This window comes from Panthera uncia, chromosome A2 (genome assembly GCF_023721935.1).
Source record: "Panthera uncia isolate 11264 chromosome A2, Puncia_PCG_1.0, whole genome shotgun sequence".
Lineage (NCBI taxonomy): Eukaryota > Metazoa > Chordata > Mammalia > Carnivora > Felidae > Panthera > Panthera uncia.
The window spans coordinates 74,593,153-74,610,775 of record NC_064816.1 but is presented as its reverse complement, the minus strand read 5'-3'; the positions used below and the strand labels follow the sequence as shown (position 1 = coordinate 74,610,775).

Below are 17,623 nucleotides of genomic sequence, written 5' to 3'. Positions count from 1 at the left end.
GAGACCAGGCTTAGGCTGGAAAGGGGGACAGTGTGGGAATGTAGCCCAGGTTTGCACCTTCTACTTTATTTTCTGGCCCTTCTCCTTGTGTCAGGTAGAGAGGGGGCAGAAGTAGACTGAATACAAGTCAAATGATTGGTTCGGAACCAGTGCAAGTGAGGCTATGAGTGTAAGTTTCCGTTGGGGACTGATGGGCAGTGGGAGAGGGTGATTACCTCTCATGGCTTGATGGCTATCAGAACAGAGAAAGAAGTAGCCACCCACCAATGATGGCAGGGGTGGCCATTTTGAACATTAGTTCAGCAACAGAGGCATCCACGTCTAGAAGAAATATCACAACAGTGACCAGGAAAAAGCAGGGGCAAGAACAATGGTGTAAGTCACTTCAGAAAACTCTATGGAACCCTCAACTAAAAGAGACATTAGCTGCTTTTAGCTAATGAAAGCTGGAGCAAAAGGCCTCTCACCTCATACCCATTAGGATGTCTACTATAAACATACACAGACAGACACACAAAACAAAAAAGCAACCCCAAAAAACAAAGTAACAAGTGTTGGTGAGGATGTGGAGAAATTGGAACTCTTGTACAGTATTGGTGACATGTAAAATGATTCAGCCACCATGGAAAACAGTATAGCACTTCCTCAAAAAATTAAGAATAGAATTACCATATAATCCAGCAACTGTACTTTTGGGTCTACACCCCAAGCGATGGAAAGCAGGGTTTCGAAGAGATATTTGTACACCTATGTTTATAGCAGCATTATTCACGATGACTGAAAGGCAGAAGCAATGCAAGTGTCCATTGCAAGATGTGAATGTATAAACAAATGTGATATATACATACCATGGAATATTATTAAGCCACGAAAAGGAAGGGAATTCTCACATATATTATAATGTGCATCAACCTTGAGGGCATTCTGCTAAGTGAAGCAAGCTAGTCACAAAAAGATAAATATTTTATAGTTCTAGTCATTTGAGGTACATAGAATGGTCAAGTTCATAGAGACAGAAAGCAGAATGGTGCTTGCGAGGACCTGGGAAGAGTACAGAATGAGGAATTATAATTGAATGGGTACAGAGTCAGTTTTACAAGATGGAAAGAGTTCTGGGGATGGATGGTGATGACAGGTGCACAACAATGTAAATATACTTAATACCACTGAACTGCATGTTTAAAATCACTAAGACAGTAAATACAATATGTTGTCCGTATTTTACTACAATTAAAACAAAAGAAAAGCCATTACTTCCTTCCCACTTCTACCCTGAACGCCTACACACACTTCACAACCTTATCCCCACATCCCCTAGCCCATGTAAGGCTAGGATGACCTGAAGAAACACAGTTCACATTCCACGCTGCTGAGCGAAGCCTGAGGATATCTGTTCCTGTATGACTAAATCTATAAAATAAATTGTCCTTTAATGTTAGGGCCAGATGGGTATCATAAGCCATCTGGAAAATAAAAAACCTGGAACTCAATTTGACTCCCTGTCTCCTTTGTACCTATCACCCCTTGGCCAGGTCTTATTCTTTCTGTCTCCCTGGTATGTTTTAGATCTATCCCTTCCTCTCTATTCATGACTCTAGTTCAAGTCTTCCAGTTGTGTTTGCAACAGCCTCCTTATTCATCTTGCTGCCTCTAGTCTCACTCCTCCTAGACTCTTTCCCAGGGTTGCCAGAGGGATCCTACAAAATAGCAAGTCTGAGCATGTCCCCGCTCTGAGAATCTTCTAGCAGTTGTCAGATGGATCCAGGATGTGCTTCCCAAGGTTTGAAAGGTTGAGAGGTTCTCCCCACTCAGCCCCATTCTTGGGACCAACCTTGCTTCCTACCTTCTGCCAATTCCCAGTTCCTGACACTATCTTCCAAATGTTGCCCTCCAGCAATATTAATAATCTTCTGAACATGCTATCTCATGTCTATGTTTTTTCACATGTTTTCCTTGGGTCTGAAAATACCCCTCTGACTTGCCAACCTGACAGACTCTAGTTAGCTTTCTAAACTGAGCTAAGACCAGAGACTTCTCTTATCTCTCCATTACACCTCCATCCCACCCTGAATAAATTTAACCTCTCCTCCCTCACCAGTACCTCTTTCATTTAAACATAATTGTATCTACATGTCACATGGCTTGAGAATTCTTACTTTTTTTATATGCTTCACTTCCCTACAGAACTAAGGTTTCTAAAGACTACTGCATACTCAGTACATGATAAATGTTTGCTAAATGAAATCTGTTAAAGAGTTCAGCCCATTAAATTATCACAATAAGATTTCAGACATAATTATAAAATTAGATCACAATTTTATTATAATTAGTGACCATAAATATTACTTTATTAAAATTAAGTGACCATAATTATAGAATTTCTTGTCAATCAAGGAATTTTTACATTTTCAAGGAATTCCAGACCCCACCTAATCTTGTTTCTCAGCAAATTATATTGAAATATCAGGATTTGGGGCCTGGGCATCAGTATTTTTTAAAGCTCTCTAACTGGAGGAAAAGACTTCAAAACCACTGGTAGCCATATTTAAAAAACTCTGACCTGATGTATTCACCTATGAGTGGGCAGTAACTTCCTACATCCATCCCAGGAAGACAGACATCTCATTACTTTTTAGTTTATTTTTTTAACCTCTGGGGACACAATGCTAGAATCTCCCTCACCCTATAAAATAGCATTCCTCTTTAAAATAAATAAATAAAATCAGGAGTTAAAAGAAACTGGTAGCTATCAGACTTTCTCAAATAAGAGATTGTTTTTATAATTTTAAAACAGTTCTGAAGTCCTTTTCTGAGCATCTGATCTTTTTATCCCCCGTGTGGAATGATGTTTTCTTGATTTGCTATCTGTTTGAAAAATAGTTTCAGCATTAGTTTCCTAAGAAGTGTGGGGTCATGACAGAATGAGTTGGCTAGCAGAGTTTATTTTTAGCTTCATGATTCTGATCCAAGCTCAGAAGCTAGTGGTAACACTCAAGTTCTTTTTCCTGACCTGACACTTTCTATGCTTGTGGGCAAATCATCCTTTGCAGGGAACATCCCACCTCTGAAATGTTTGCTTGGCTACAAATATTTCTTAGTTCCCAAGCCAAAGTGAAGCCATTAACACCCCTAGATACAAAACTCTGAGAGGTCCTTTCAGCACTGTTGTGGTCCGTATAATGAACAAGGGCATCTGTAGGAGGCCATCTGGAAGGAACAATGATTAGGAAGATTCCCTTGGGAATGTTCTGAATCTGAAAAACTGCATGTAAATCCTAAATTCTGTCATTAATTTAAGAAAATATCACCTTTTTCCTACAAACTTAAATCATGTTTATTTAAAATTTCAGGCCCAAACTGGAATTCATCTGTCTTATACAATCATCTAAAAAACACGTGCCTGTAACAGAGCAGAAGCAAAGAGTATTCTCTGACTTCCCATTTGCCCTAAGATGCACCCTCACCCCTTTCTGGATGATCTTTCTTATATCCATCCTTTCCTCCATTTCTCCATTGCCCCCCCCCCAACTGCCCCCAAATGTTATCTCCATCTCTCTACTGTTTCCTTCTCTTTGGCATGACCAGGACTCACCCTCCCAGCTATAGTAACAAGCTTAACTAGTTCTCTTTCTTGCTTTCTATGGCTGCTGTGCCAAATTAACCACAAACTTAGTGACTTCAAACCATACAGAGTTATTCTCTTATGGATTTAGGGGGTCAGAAGTCCAAAATGACTTTTTTTGAGTCTAACGTCAAGGTGTGGGTATAGCTGTGTTTCTTCTGGAAGCTCCACAGAGAATCTATTTCTTTTTCACTTCTACCTTCTGAAAGCTGCTAGCATTCTGTGGCTCATTGTCCCTTCTCCTTCTTCAAAGTTCATCATTCCTGTGTCTGCTTCTGTCATTCCCCCTTCTTCTGCCTTTGACTCTCCTGTCTCCCTTTTATAAAGACCCTTGTGATTATATCGGGCACACCCAGATAATCAAGCATAATCTCCACATGTCAAAATTCTTAGCTTAATTAGATCAGCAAAGTCCTTTTTGACATATAAAACAAGACATTCACATATTTTAGAGATTAGGATGTGAATGCCTGTGGCAGAAGGAGCATTAATCTGTCTACTTCATGCCCTAAAGCTTTCTAGCCAAGTACCATTTTTGATTACTTTCTCCGTTCACTGCTAAAATGGGTGGAGTTGAATTGTACCCCTCACCCCTGCCAAATTCATGTCCACCTATGACCTGAGAATGTGACCTCTTTTGGAAATAGGGTCTTTGCAGATGTAATCAGTTCAAATAAGATGAAATCATACTACATGGGAGAGTGTCCTAAATCCAATATGAGTGACATCCTTATAAAAAGAGAAGATTTGGACACAGAGACACAGGTAAGAAGGTAGATAATGTGACAATGAAGGTAGATACAGGAATGGTGAAGCTACAAGCCAAGGAATACTGAGGATTACTGGCAACTACCAGAAGCTAGAAAGAGCCAAAATGGGATTCTTTTCTAGAGGCTTCAGAGGAAGCATGGCCCTCCCAACAGCTTGATTTCAGACTTTTGGTCTCCAGAAGTGGGGGTGAATAAATTTCTGTTGTTTCAAACCTCCAGTTTGTGGCACTTTGTTACAGTGGCTCTAAGAAACTCACACAGATGGGTTGAAAAAGAGGCACCCTATTTTTTTCACGTGCCAAGCTGACATGTCAGCTGACCAATCCTTAAACACTTTCATTGTCCCATTTAAATGTACAAGGACCTTTGTAGATGATTGGCTCTGTGCCAGGGGCCTCTTCACTTGAGGACCACCGACTGTTTTCTAGCACACAGGGAATTAAAAGCATCTAGGTCAGGGGTCAGCAAAGAATTTCTGTAAAGGGACAGATAGTAAATATTTTAGGCTTTGTGTACCAAGAAGCAAAATCAAGAATGTTACATAGACACTTGTATTTAAGAAAGAAATTCCCACACTTTTTTTACTGACAAAATTCAAAACATAATCATAATAATTTGGTTCATTTTTTGTAATAAGTCTATAATGTAATTTTTTGCATAGGTCTATAACAAGAAGAAAAAAAATCCTTTTGGGGTGATAACATTTCACTTAATTGGGGCTCAAATGTAATTGGCGCATCATCATTGCTAATGCTCAGCTGTTAATATGGGCCTGTAATGAGATTTTACCTCACTGAGTATTTCAATTCAAAAATGAATATCACATCTTTGGAAATGTCTTTTCACACAGGAAAGTACTGCCAAATACTGATATCAATTCATGAGCATATAATTTTAATTGAGCATATTGATTGCTTGGAAGGCATTTATAGAGTTCTATTAAATTTTTCTATTGATATTTGTCTTTTAGCATATTATTACTTTGCAGATTAATCACTTTCAATTGAAGGTTAGATGGAAACTCCTCTATTGCTCAGTTAAATGGATTTTAAAATATGGAAATCTTTTTTGCACTTGCATTTGGGTCCAAAAACTGCTGCTGGAACCAAAGTTTGAACTCAGAAAACATATCCACTGCAAATTTGCATGGAAATGGAGATCTCACTTCTTGCTTTATCTTTTGACACCACTGTAAGAGTATAAGGCTGAGACTCAATGTAAGTTGTCAAAATGACTTACAGCAGTGTAAGTTTTCTCATATGAGTGTTGTTTAGCCTTATGATGTTAGTTTGAATTCATTAAGAGGCACCAAGAATGTAGCAGAAACCAATTTTCAGAGCCCCTCAGTGTTCCATAGTAGAGGCTAAAGGCAGTTATTATTGCAAAAAATTTAAATCTTAGCCCTGAGCTCAAAAACTCACAATAAAATTTTACCACTGCCATTTAACTGCTGTGTGGCACAAGTCAAGATGTTCAGTTTCTTTTTCTGGCAAAAATTCATGGACCCAACTATAGTTACATCCATGGGAGCAAATGAGTTCACCAACGGAGCTACTGGATTGAGCTACACATGATAGATTCAGATATTTTTGGCAAAGTACCTGCTAATGAATAACACAATAAATAACCACAGGCTTTAAACACTTTACATTCATTACGTTTCACTGAAAGGCTAAAAGTCTCAACCAGTTTATTTTCTCTGGACACATTTCTTTGTCTGCTGCAATCAATCAGGATTTTGTTAACTCACCATTAGTAAACAGCTTCTCTTGCTTGGCTAACAAGTGGGTCACTCGGGTTCTTAGGGCACAGGCTCGTTTTTATTGTTTTATTTTTGGAAGAAATTCTTCTGCAATGAGACATTGTTTTACATTTTTCTAATTTTTCTAACCATTGCTTTTCTGTGAGCTAGGAATATTGTGATGATTAATATGGCTGACATATGTTGTATTCTTTTAGCATAACTACCTCATTGCACAATAAGTAGAATGCTTTGCCATCTAATTCTAACAAAATAATCCATACTCCATCATGTCTTTTACTCATGACCCTGAGATCTAGACCTGAGTCGAGATCAAGAATCAGACACTTAACCAACTGAGCCACCCAGGCATCCCCTCCATTGTGTCTTAAGAGTATGATTCAAAGCCCACTTTTCCTTTCTTGTTTTGACTTAATAGATATTTACTGTAAATGTAAATAAATAAATGAGGGGAAGAGAAAGAAAGAAGGAAGGAAAGGAGAAAAGGAAGGAAGAAACAAACAAAAGAAAAGAAGAACGGAAGGTAGGTGGGAGGGAGGAAGGAAGGGAAAAAGGGAGGGATGTTATCACGTGACATTTGAAATGCTGTTGAATTAAAACTACATCACTGCAATTTGCAGTATCCCAAGCGTTAGTCCAAAGTGATGAGAGTGCCATATACAGTCTTACAGGGCAACTACTCAATACTGCCATTTTAAAAACAAATGAGTATGGCTAAGTTCCAAGAAAACATTATTTGTGACAGTGAAATTTGAATTTCATGTAATTTTCATGTGTCATGAAATATTCTTTTTTTTATTTCCCAATCATATAGAAATACAGAAATCATTCAGCCTGTGGACCATGTGAAAACAGATGGCATGCAAGATATGGCAGGTCAGTTATAGTCTGCTGACTCCTCTGTAGGTTCTTAGGTTATTTCCAAAGTTCATCCTGCTCAATGTCATAAGATGCCCTTGAAAGAGTAGTCCTCTTAGTCACTTCCTTTGCACAGGACACCTGTATACTACTGTTTACTTGAATATTTCCAAGGAAGGGCTATGAAATTTATTTTAAAACTACACTTTGTTTTTTACCATTTTGTCAATTTTTTCTTTTGTGAAATTTATTCTTACTTTATTTTCTTTCTGTTCGCTAATTGTTTACTTTTTTTAAAAAGTGACAGAAAGCACAGAGTTGGAGGCCATAGTGTACTACATTACCTGGGATTCACACAAAGGAGGTTTGCTTTTTGACCTATTCATGTCCTAAAATATATATCCCATGACAGTCCGAGAAGGTTCCCAGTTCCAACATGCAAAGAATTTTGAAGTCATCACTTTCATCCTCACAACAAGATAAAAACTGAACAAACTGAAAATCAATGACTTCTTAGATTCCATCAGAAAACTGAGGTCACAAAGTACCACCCCAATGCTAGAGAGACAGGAGAATAGAGAACCAAGGTTGAGATTAGCTTACTGGGAGCAGAAGCCACTGGTGCTAGTAACTGGTAGGAACCTTTAAACCATAATTGATGTACTCCTGGAGGTGAGTGTGAACTAATTTCAGACATAAAACCCCCAAGGGCTCAGTCTTAGGGAACTTCCCCACTTTTATGGGTTTTATCTCTAGAAGCCCATCACACTTTCAAGGTAAAGATTGGAGAAAAATTTATCTATCCTTCAGGCTCAGGGAGGGAAAAAGTAAACATTTTGAACTATATCCAGATTTTTTCCATAAGAAAGGCCAGCCATCAAGGAAACTACCAGAGGCTTAGCCAGCCTGGTGGGAGGACAATTAGAAAACTCCAGTCCCCTCTAGCCTTCCTATCTCATATAAGAGGAGAAAAAAGGCTAAGAAATGTTTCAGAAGGTCATAACCTAGAAACTCAAACCACCAAAAAAATTGAGATTTAATATAAGATTATAAAATATTCCTGCTCTCTGTCCTACCACCACATCAACTGGGCTCTAGTATAATAAAAGTAGATTACAACTGAGAGAAACATAAGACAGGAATTCTGTTTTTTATGAAAAAATTCTTAGGGAAACCCAAAGACAACAAGGGGAACAAAGAAACAAGCTTCTGGAAACTATAGCTACAGAGAGCTAAACACAGACAGGATCCTAGCCAAATTAACATAAAAACTCATTCTAAAAGCCTGATTATTTCACTTCCTATTAACAGACATACCATGTCTGTTAACATACCAAAATTACAAGGCACACTAAAAGGCCAGAAGAAAACAGTATAGGAAGACAAAATAAGCATCAGAGCCTGAATTAAAGATGACACAGATTTTGGAATTTAAAGATAGGGGGTTTAATTATGATTAATATGTCAAGGATTCTAATGGAAAAAGTAGACAACATCCAAGAACAGAGGGGTAATGTAAACAGAGAAATGAAAATTGTAATAAAGTAAAAAAAAAAAAAACCACCTTATCTATAGAGGAAAAAAGATAAGAATTATATAGGATATCTCTTCAGAAACTATACAAGCAAATAGACAGTGTAGTGAAATATTTAATGTTTATTTATTTATTTTTGAGAGAGAGAGAGAAAGAGAAAGAGAGCATGAGAACACAAGTGGTGGATGGGCAGAGAGAGAGGGAGACACAGAATGCAAACAGTCTCATGCTCTGAGCTGTCAGCATAGAGACTGACATGGGGCTTAGACTCACAAACCACAAGATCATGACCCCAGTCAGATACTCAACCAGCTGAACCACCCAGGAGCCCGTTTTGTAATGAAATATTTAAAGTGTTGAAAGGACAAAAAGCACCAAAGGAGAATTCTGTATCCAGCAAAATTATATTTCAAAACTGAAGAAAAAATAAAGACTTTCTGGGGTGCCTGGGTGGCTCAGTTGGTTGAGCATCTGACTCTTGATTTCTGTACAAGTCATGAACTCATGGTTCATGAGATTGAGCCCCGCATCAGGCTCCATGCTGACAGCACAGAGTCTGCCTGGGATTTTCTCTCTCTCTCTCTCTCTCTCTCTCTCTCTCTCTCTCCCCTCCCCCCTTCAAAATAAATACATAAACATTTAAAAAAAGAGATGTTAGGCATGGAGGTGTTACTCTTCCCAAAGGCATCTGAATTTTACAATACCTCCCATTCTAAAAAAAAAAACAAGAAATACTTTGTCAGACAAAAATGGAGGGACTTTATCACTAGTAGACCTGCCTTGCAAGAAATTTGAAAAGAGGGTCTTTTGAGGGCACCTGGGTGGCTCAGTGGTTAAACATCTGACTTTAGCTCAGGTCATGATCTCACCATTCATGAGTTCAAGTCCCACATCGGGTGAGCTCAAGCCCCACTGCAGGTGAGTACAGGCCAAGCTTTGGGTGATCCCCCCCCCTTTCTCTCTCCCTCTCTCTCTCTACCTTTCATGGGATTCTTTCTTTCCCTCTCCCTCTCTTTGCCCCTTGTTCATTTGCACCCTCTCTGTCTCTCTCAAAAGAAAGTCTTCAGAAAAAAGGAATATGATATAGATTATAGATCAGAATTCAGATCTATATGAAAAAAATAAGAGTATTTGAGTAGGAATAAAGGAAGGTAAAATAAAGTCTTTTATTTTTCTCATTCCTAATCAATCTAATAGATAACCATTTGTTTAAAGTGATAACAGCAGCAATATATTGAGTGATCATAGCACATGGATAAGTGAGGTAGATGACATCAATGTTAGAAGGGATGGGAGGGAGGAATTGGGAACACTGTTATAAGGTATCTGCACTACCTGTGAAGCAGTATAGTGTTATTTGAAAGTGGACTTTGATTAGTTATAAATGTGTAATGCAAACAAAGGGGAAACCACTACAGCTTTTTAAAATAGAAAAGTATAATTAATAAGCTGAGAGAAGAAAGTGGAATATGCCAACTGCTGAATTAAAATCACAGAAGGCAGGGGCGCTTGGGTGGCTCAGTCGGTTGAGCAGCCGACTTCGGCTCAGGTCATGATCTCACGGTCCATGGGTTCGAGCCCCGCATCGGGCTCTGTGCTGACAGCTCAGAGCCTGGAGCCTGTTTCAGATTCTGTGTCTCCCTCTCTCTGACCCTCCCCTGTTCATGCTCTGTCTCTCTCTGTCTCAAAAATAAATAAAACGTTAAAAAAAAATTAAAAAAAAAATAAAATCACAGAAGGCAGAAAAGGGGGGAAGATTGAAAAGACGCAAAGTGCAGTGAATAGAAAAAAGTTACAAACATGGTAGATATTAATCCAACTATATCAATACTTACATGATATGTGAATAGTCTCGATATACCAATTAAAACTCACAGATTGTCAGAGGAGGTCCCAAAACAAGATCCAACTATATAAGAACTATATAAGAAATCCACTATATCCAACTACATAAGAAATTCACTTGAAATATAAAGATACAGATAGATTAAAATCAAAAGGATGAAGAAAGATATATCATGCTAATACTAATCAAAAGAAAGCTGGAATAATTATATTAATTTCATACAAAGCAGACTTTTCAAACAGGGAAAATTCAGAGAGATAAAAGAGAGTCATTATACAATGACAAAGGGGTCAGTTCTGTAAGAAGACATAACAATCACTAACTTGTCTATTCCCAACAACAGAGAATGAAAATACTTGATGGAAAAACTTTTAGAACTTCAAGGAGAAAGAGAAAAATCCATTATTATAGTGGAGACTTCAACACCTGTCAGTGATTGACAGATCCAGGATATATAGTTAAGGATACAGCTGAACTAAACAGTAGCATCAATCAACTAGATCTAACTGATATGTATGGAGTACTTCATCCAAAAGTAGTTGAATAAACATGTTTCTCAAGTTCACACAGAACATTCACCACCCCAGACCACATTCTGGGCCATAAAACACATCTTAACAAATTTAGAAGAACAGAAATCATACAAAGTATGCTGTCAGGCCACACTGGAATTGAACTGGAAATCAATAACCAAAAGATAGCTGGAAAAATCCCCAAATATTTGGAGATTAAACAACATACTTCTAAATAACACATCAGAGAAGGAATCTTGAGAGAAATTTAAAAGTAGTTTGGACTAAATGAAAATACATCCTATCAAAATGTGTGGGAGGCAGTGAAAGCATTACTTAGAGTAAAACTTATAGCATTGAATGCATTTATTAGAAAAGGGGAAAGATCTTGGGGTGTCTGGGTGCTCAGTCGGTTGAGCATCCAACTCTTAGTTTCCACTCAGGTCATGATCTCATGGTCATGAGATCAAGCCCCTGCATTGGGTTCTGTGCTGAGCCTGGAGCCTGCTTCGGATTCTGTGTCTCCCCCCCTCCCTGCCCCTCCCCTGCTCACGTACATGCTCTCTCTCTCAAAATAAATAAACTTTAAAAAAATAGAAAAGGAGAAAGATCTCAAATTAGTAGCCTAAACTTTCACCTTAGGATAATAGAGGAGGAGGTATAAATGGAGGCTGAAGCAAGCAGAAGAAAAGAAATAACAAAAAATGAGAATAGATATCAATAAAATAAAAGATAGGAAATTATTGGAGGAAATCAACAGAGAGATCAAAAGATGGTTCTTTGAAAGATCAATAAAGGTAATAGACCCCTAGCTACGCTATCCAAGAAAAAAAAGAAGGCACAAATGGCTAATATCTTAAATGAAAAAGAGGTAACCGCTACTGATTCCATGATCATCAAAAGGATAATAAAAAATATCATGAATGACTCTATGCCCCCAAATTTCATAACTTAGGTGAAATAGACCAATTCTATAAAAGACACACACTCTGGGGCACCTGGGTGGCTTAGTTAGTAAGCGTTTGACTTTGGCTCAGGTCATGATCTCCCGGTCCGTAGTTCGAGCCCCATGTCAGGCTCTGTGCTGACAGCTCAGAGCCTGGAGCCTGCTTCAGATTCTGTGTCTCCCTCTCTCTCTCTGCCCCTCACCTGCTCCCACTCTGTCTCTCTCTCTCTCTCATAAATAAATGAACATTTTAAAAAACTTAAAAAAATAAAACACACACTACTAAAACCCACACAAGGAAAAATAGATAATCTTGACAGGCTTATATTTACTAAATAAATATAATCAAGATTTAATAAGCTTCCAAAAAGAAAGCATTAGGCCCAAATGGTTTCACTGATGAATTCTACCAAACATTTAAAGGAAAAAATGATGCTAATGTCCTATAATCTTTTCCTGAAAATAAAAGCAGAGGGAAAACTTCCTCATTCTAGGAGGCCAGCATTGACAAAACAAGAGAAAGACATTATAAGAAAGGAAAACGGGAGACCAGTATCTTCCATTTACATAGACACAAAATCCTCAATAAAATGTTAGCAAATCAAATCCAGCAATGTGTAAAAAGAATTATATACCCATAACCAAGAGGGATTTAGTGCAAGTATGCAAGACTGCTTCAATATTCAAAAATCTATTAGTGTAATCCATCACAACAGGCTAAAGAAGAAAAATCATACGATCTTAACAACAGATGCAGAGAAAGCATTTGGCAAAACCTAACACCCATTCACAAAAAATAAAAAATCCTCTCTGCAAACTACGAATCCAGGGAGACTTCATCAACTTGATAAAGGACATTTGTAAAACAAGCAAAAAATAAAAAATAAAAGCCTACAGCTAATATCATAAAATTTTCACCATTTTTAGTGGTGAAAAACGGGACGCTTTCTGAAATCCTACTGTAGCTTATTATGAAGAGGCCTGGTAGGTGAAGACACCAGGCACGATAGCCTTCCCTGGAATACCTTCATGGGCTTACTTACAAAACAAAATACCTTTGTGTATACTGTCATTTCCTAGAGTGGGATCAATAGCCCCTCAGTAAATAAGTTCCTACTCTCATCTCTCAAATCATTTCTTTGGACACTCCAAGCAGAGATCCCTTCTTAAGTAATCTTTTCACCTACCTGTGATATGACACACCCCCTCCTCCCAAACCTTCAGCCTTCAAAGTCCACACTTCCCAAGATGCCCTCTTTACCAGTTTCCCTATTTCACTTACGCTCATTCCCAAGATACAATCTTATTATGTGTCTCCTCTACCTAAAAACATAATCTGCCTGATTTTGAACAAAAACAACTCAAAAGCAGGATATTTGCTCATCCTTCCCTATCCTCGCCTCACAGTGCAGCATTGTAGAGCCCATAGTAACGATGAAGACAATGATATAGGAGCACACTCAGAACAGGTCTGTTTTGTTGAATTTTTGCTGGTTTTGCTACAACACTAACTGTTGATCAGTTAATAGTTTGTGATCCCATCTTTAGCGGGACCAAGTATTTAGAATATAAGCATCTTGTGACACTGAATGGTACATTCATGTTGTCAGAGGGAAGTCACGCACCAGCCCAGAGCTACTCAGAGTTAATAGTGAAATACTTGGAGCCAAAATAGTCCCTGCAAATAGCATTTTTGTTTTCATATTCTGTTGCTTTTTTTCCTGCTTTTTATATTGTTGCTTTTTTTTTTTTTTTTTTTGCAAATCCAGATGATGCTACAAATCTTAAATTTTTAGTCCTTTGTTTAGATGTGATTTTTCAAAACCATGGCTGTCTAGTTAACACTGGCTGGCTGCAGGGAGTTTCCAATTTCCATAAATGCAAATTAATAGAGTCAGCTAAGGAAACAAACTTGAAAGCCTGATGTTGCTGAAACCCCAAGGATAAGCCATCAGCTGGTTGAGAATCAATGAGAACAAATTAGCTTTACATGGTTCATAAACAGGAGCTTCTTAAATTTAGCTTCAATATACACTCCACATAATAAATGGCAAGAAAAGTAAAACAGAACCACAGCAATGACAGCAATATATGCAGTAGAGAAGACCCTCAAAGAGATAATACATGTTTGTACAAGTTGTACACTTCACAGCTTTGAGGGTTACCATTCACACTATAGTCCACATAAATCATGCCTCCTAGAATTGTGCAGTGTACAAGTTGTGCAACCATAAGCAACAACCTGAAAACATTCAGATGCTAGTATAGAATAGCAAATGAATGAATAAAGAGTACAAATTTATGTCTGAAGTTATAAGGTTTATAATTTTGGATTTACTTAAAAGAAAAAAAATCAATAAATTGGGCTTCATCAATATCAAAACTTTTGCTGTTAAAAGACACTGTTAAAAGAACAAAAAGACAAGCTATGGACTGGGAAAAAATATTCCCAACTCATATATCCAGCAAAGGTCTTGTATCCAGAATATCATATATTTAAGTACACGAAAAGATGCTCAACAATGCTAGGCTTTAGGGAAATGCAGATTAAAACCACAATGAGATACTACTACACACCTAATGAAATTATTTTTTTAATGTTTATTTAATTTTGAGGGAGAGAGAGAGAGACAGAGTGTGAGCAGGGGAGGGGCAGAGAGAGAGAGAGGGAGACACAGAATCCAAAGCAGGCTCCAGGCTCTGAGCTGTCAGCACAGGGCCCGACATGGGGCTCAAACTCACAAACCATGAAATCATGACCTGAGCCAAAGTCGGACACTCAACTACTGGGCCACCCAAGCACTCCTGAAATACATATTTTTTAAAGACAATACCTAATACTTGCAAGGACTAAGAGTGACTGCAACGTGCATGCATTGCTGGTGGGAATGCAAAATGTTACATCCACTTTGGAAAATAGTTTGGCAGTTTCCTGTAAAGTTAAAACCAGACGCTTATCATGTGACCCATTAATCCCACTCCTAGGTATTTACTCTAGAGAGGTGAAAACTTATGTTTATATAAAAACATGTACACAAATGTTTATAGCAGCTCTAGTCATAACTGACAAAAACAGAACAACACAAATGTCCTTCAGGAAATGAATGGTAAAACAAACCCTGGTATATCGATACAGTGAAACACTAAGAAAATGATGTGTTGTAAAGGTATTATGCTGAATGAAAGAAATCAGTCTCAGAAAGTTAACGACAATAAGTGTCCATTTATATGATATTAAAGATGGAGGTAGGTGGTTGTCAGGCCTCAGCGATGGGGGAGGGGGTGACAACATGAGGGAATTCTGGGAGGTGATGGAACCCTTCTCTTTTTTTCTAAAGTTTATTTATTTATTTTGGGACAGACAGCGAGTGTGAGTGGGGGAGGGGCAGACAGAGAGGGAGAGAGGGAGAATCCCAAGCAGGTTCTAGGAAGTTAGTAGTGCACAGAGCCCCACGTGGGGCTCCAACTCAAGAAATGTGAGATCATGACCTGGGTCGAAACCAAGAGTGGGATGCTTAACTGACTAAGCCACCCACGTGCCCCAGTGACTGAGCTGTTCTGTATTAGGATTGGGGTGGTGCTTACACGAGTCTATACATTCATTAAAACTCACAGCACTATGCACCAAAAAAAGTTATCTTTATAGAATGTTAATTAAACAACAAAAGGCCTTTAAAAAAAAAATCCTAGATCTGTCCTCATCTCATTTCCCGCCTCCACACTAATTTCTGTCATTTTCACATCTCCTGGCCAACTGCAATGACTCCTTACCAGATTTCCTCCCAATTACAATCTTCAAATTTGTGTTTCTAATTAACTTATTATGAAATATTGCTGTTGTACAAAATGTTATAAAGAAAAAAAATCAGCCAGATCTAAAAGCTGTACCCTCCTTAGATTACGCATGTACACCACTCCCTATGGTATTGCTAATACTGAGACCCAATGTGAAATTAAAATAAGCAGCCAAGGGGAGCCTGAGTGGCTCAGTTAGTTGAGTGACCAACTCTTAGTTTCAGCTCTGGTCATGATTTTGCCATTTGTGGGCTCAAGCCCCAGGTCCGGCTCTGCACTGCCAGCACAGAGCTTGCTTGGGATTCTCTCTCCCCTCTCTCTCTGCTCCTCCCCCTCCACACACACACACACACACACACACACACACTCTAAATAAATAAATAAACATTAAAAAATAATAATAAAATAAAATAAGCAGCCGAAATAATATGGGTTTGTAGTATGTTACACATTTACCCCATAGTTCAAACAAAAGCAATGAAAACTTGACTGTAGTGCTGGAAATAGGTTTTTTTTCTCTTATACCCAGCCCATTTTGCTCACTTGTGGTTCATTTCTGTTTCTCCTGACCTAAACGCTGTGCCCACTGCCCCCAGCAGGTGCTAACCTAGTCCTAGTTGAATTGAATTTCTAGCTGTTTCAAGTCAGTACCTTCTTTATCCTGTTGCCTTTGTCATGTGGACCTGGAACAAAAGTCAGTGAAAGAATGAACACCCCAGGCCTGGCATGACAACACTAATGCCTGGAAGAGTGCAACAACCTCCCAGAGACAGCAACTATTAACAATTAATTGTCTATTTAGGAAACATGAGCCAGAAGATGGAAGAAATAGAACTTCCCAAAGGGATGCCTAAAAAAAAAAAAAAAAAAAAAAGCACTGGCATTAAAAAGTGAACAAAAAGTAAAACAAAAGAATTTTATCTCAATGTTATTGCAGGTGTTTCTGGATGGATTGGATGAATCTGAAGCAAATGATTTCCAAATAACAAAACAACGTTTTAAAATATGCATTGGTAGAATTTAGCAGGTAATCAGAGCTGCAGAAAACTACCTTTATGTGGGAATAATTAGGATACCCTAGCTATTCAGAGGAGCCACACTTATTGCTAATAACTGATGCTCAGGTGGTGTGATCATTCTATCACCCAAAACTAATTAAGGGTCTTAAAAAGGAGGAGAGAACCCACACAGGGCAACAGAAATGGCTGAACAGATGGGGTGGCTCAAGGGCTCAGTGAAACAGGAAGCCTTCATCACAATTAGCCTGAAAGGCCGGTGAACAATTAGCCTGAAAAGGCCGGTGATTCAGGCGGGCACACAGGCCTCCAGGCCCCCTGACAGAAGTGCTAAGAATATAAGGAGCAAAGAGATGAACTGACAGCTACTGAGCACTTCCTGTGTTACAAACACAGTACCTGATAGGAGCCTCCCAATCACCCCTGTGTGCAGAAGAAGGAATTGAGGCTTATGGAGGCTTTGTCATTGCTCAAGGTCACACGGCTCAGAAAGTTATGGAGATGGCCTTTAAACCCAAGCACTCTGACTCCTTAGTCCATCACCTGCTGTCTCCAGTATGCAAAACCAAGCTTCAGTAACTCTTTTACCATCTTTGATAACCAGTTTCACAAACACAAGTCTTGGCCTGTGTTCAGAAAATTTCTTCTTTTGTTTTTTGTTTTTTGAGAGGGCAGAGGGACAGAGAGATTCCCACACAGGCTCCACCCTCAAGCAGAGTCCCATGCAGGGCCCTATCTCACCACCTGAGCTGAAACCAAGAGTCATGAACTGAGCTGAAACCAAGAGTCAGGTGCTTAAATGACTAAGGCGCCCTGGTGCCCCTGTTCAGAAAATTTCTACTTGCAACCCTCTCTCTCGACCCCAAATCAGAATTTCTTGTTCTCAGAACTCTGGTCTTTGAGCTGGGATAATATGAAAAATAAATTTTAAAATGAATAATTGGTTAACATACTAATATGTT

General features: G+C 38.6%; 1 long non-coding RNA gene across 1 annotated transcript in view; it reads right to left on the bottom strand.

The window, feature by feature from the left end:
• Positions 1–17,623, bottom strand: part of LOC125929836 (uncharacterized) — a 42,817-nt gene that overhangs the window by 13,755 nt on the left and 11,439 nt on the right. The gene's annotated exons all lie outside the window — the stretch shown is intronic.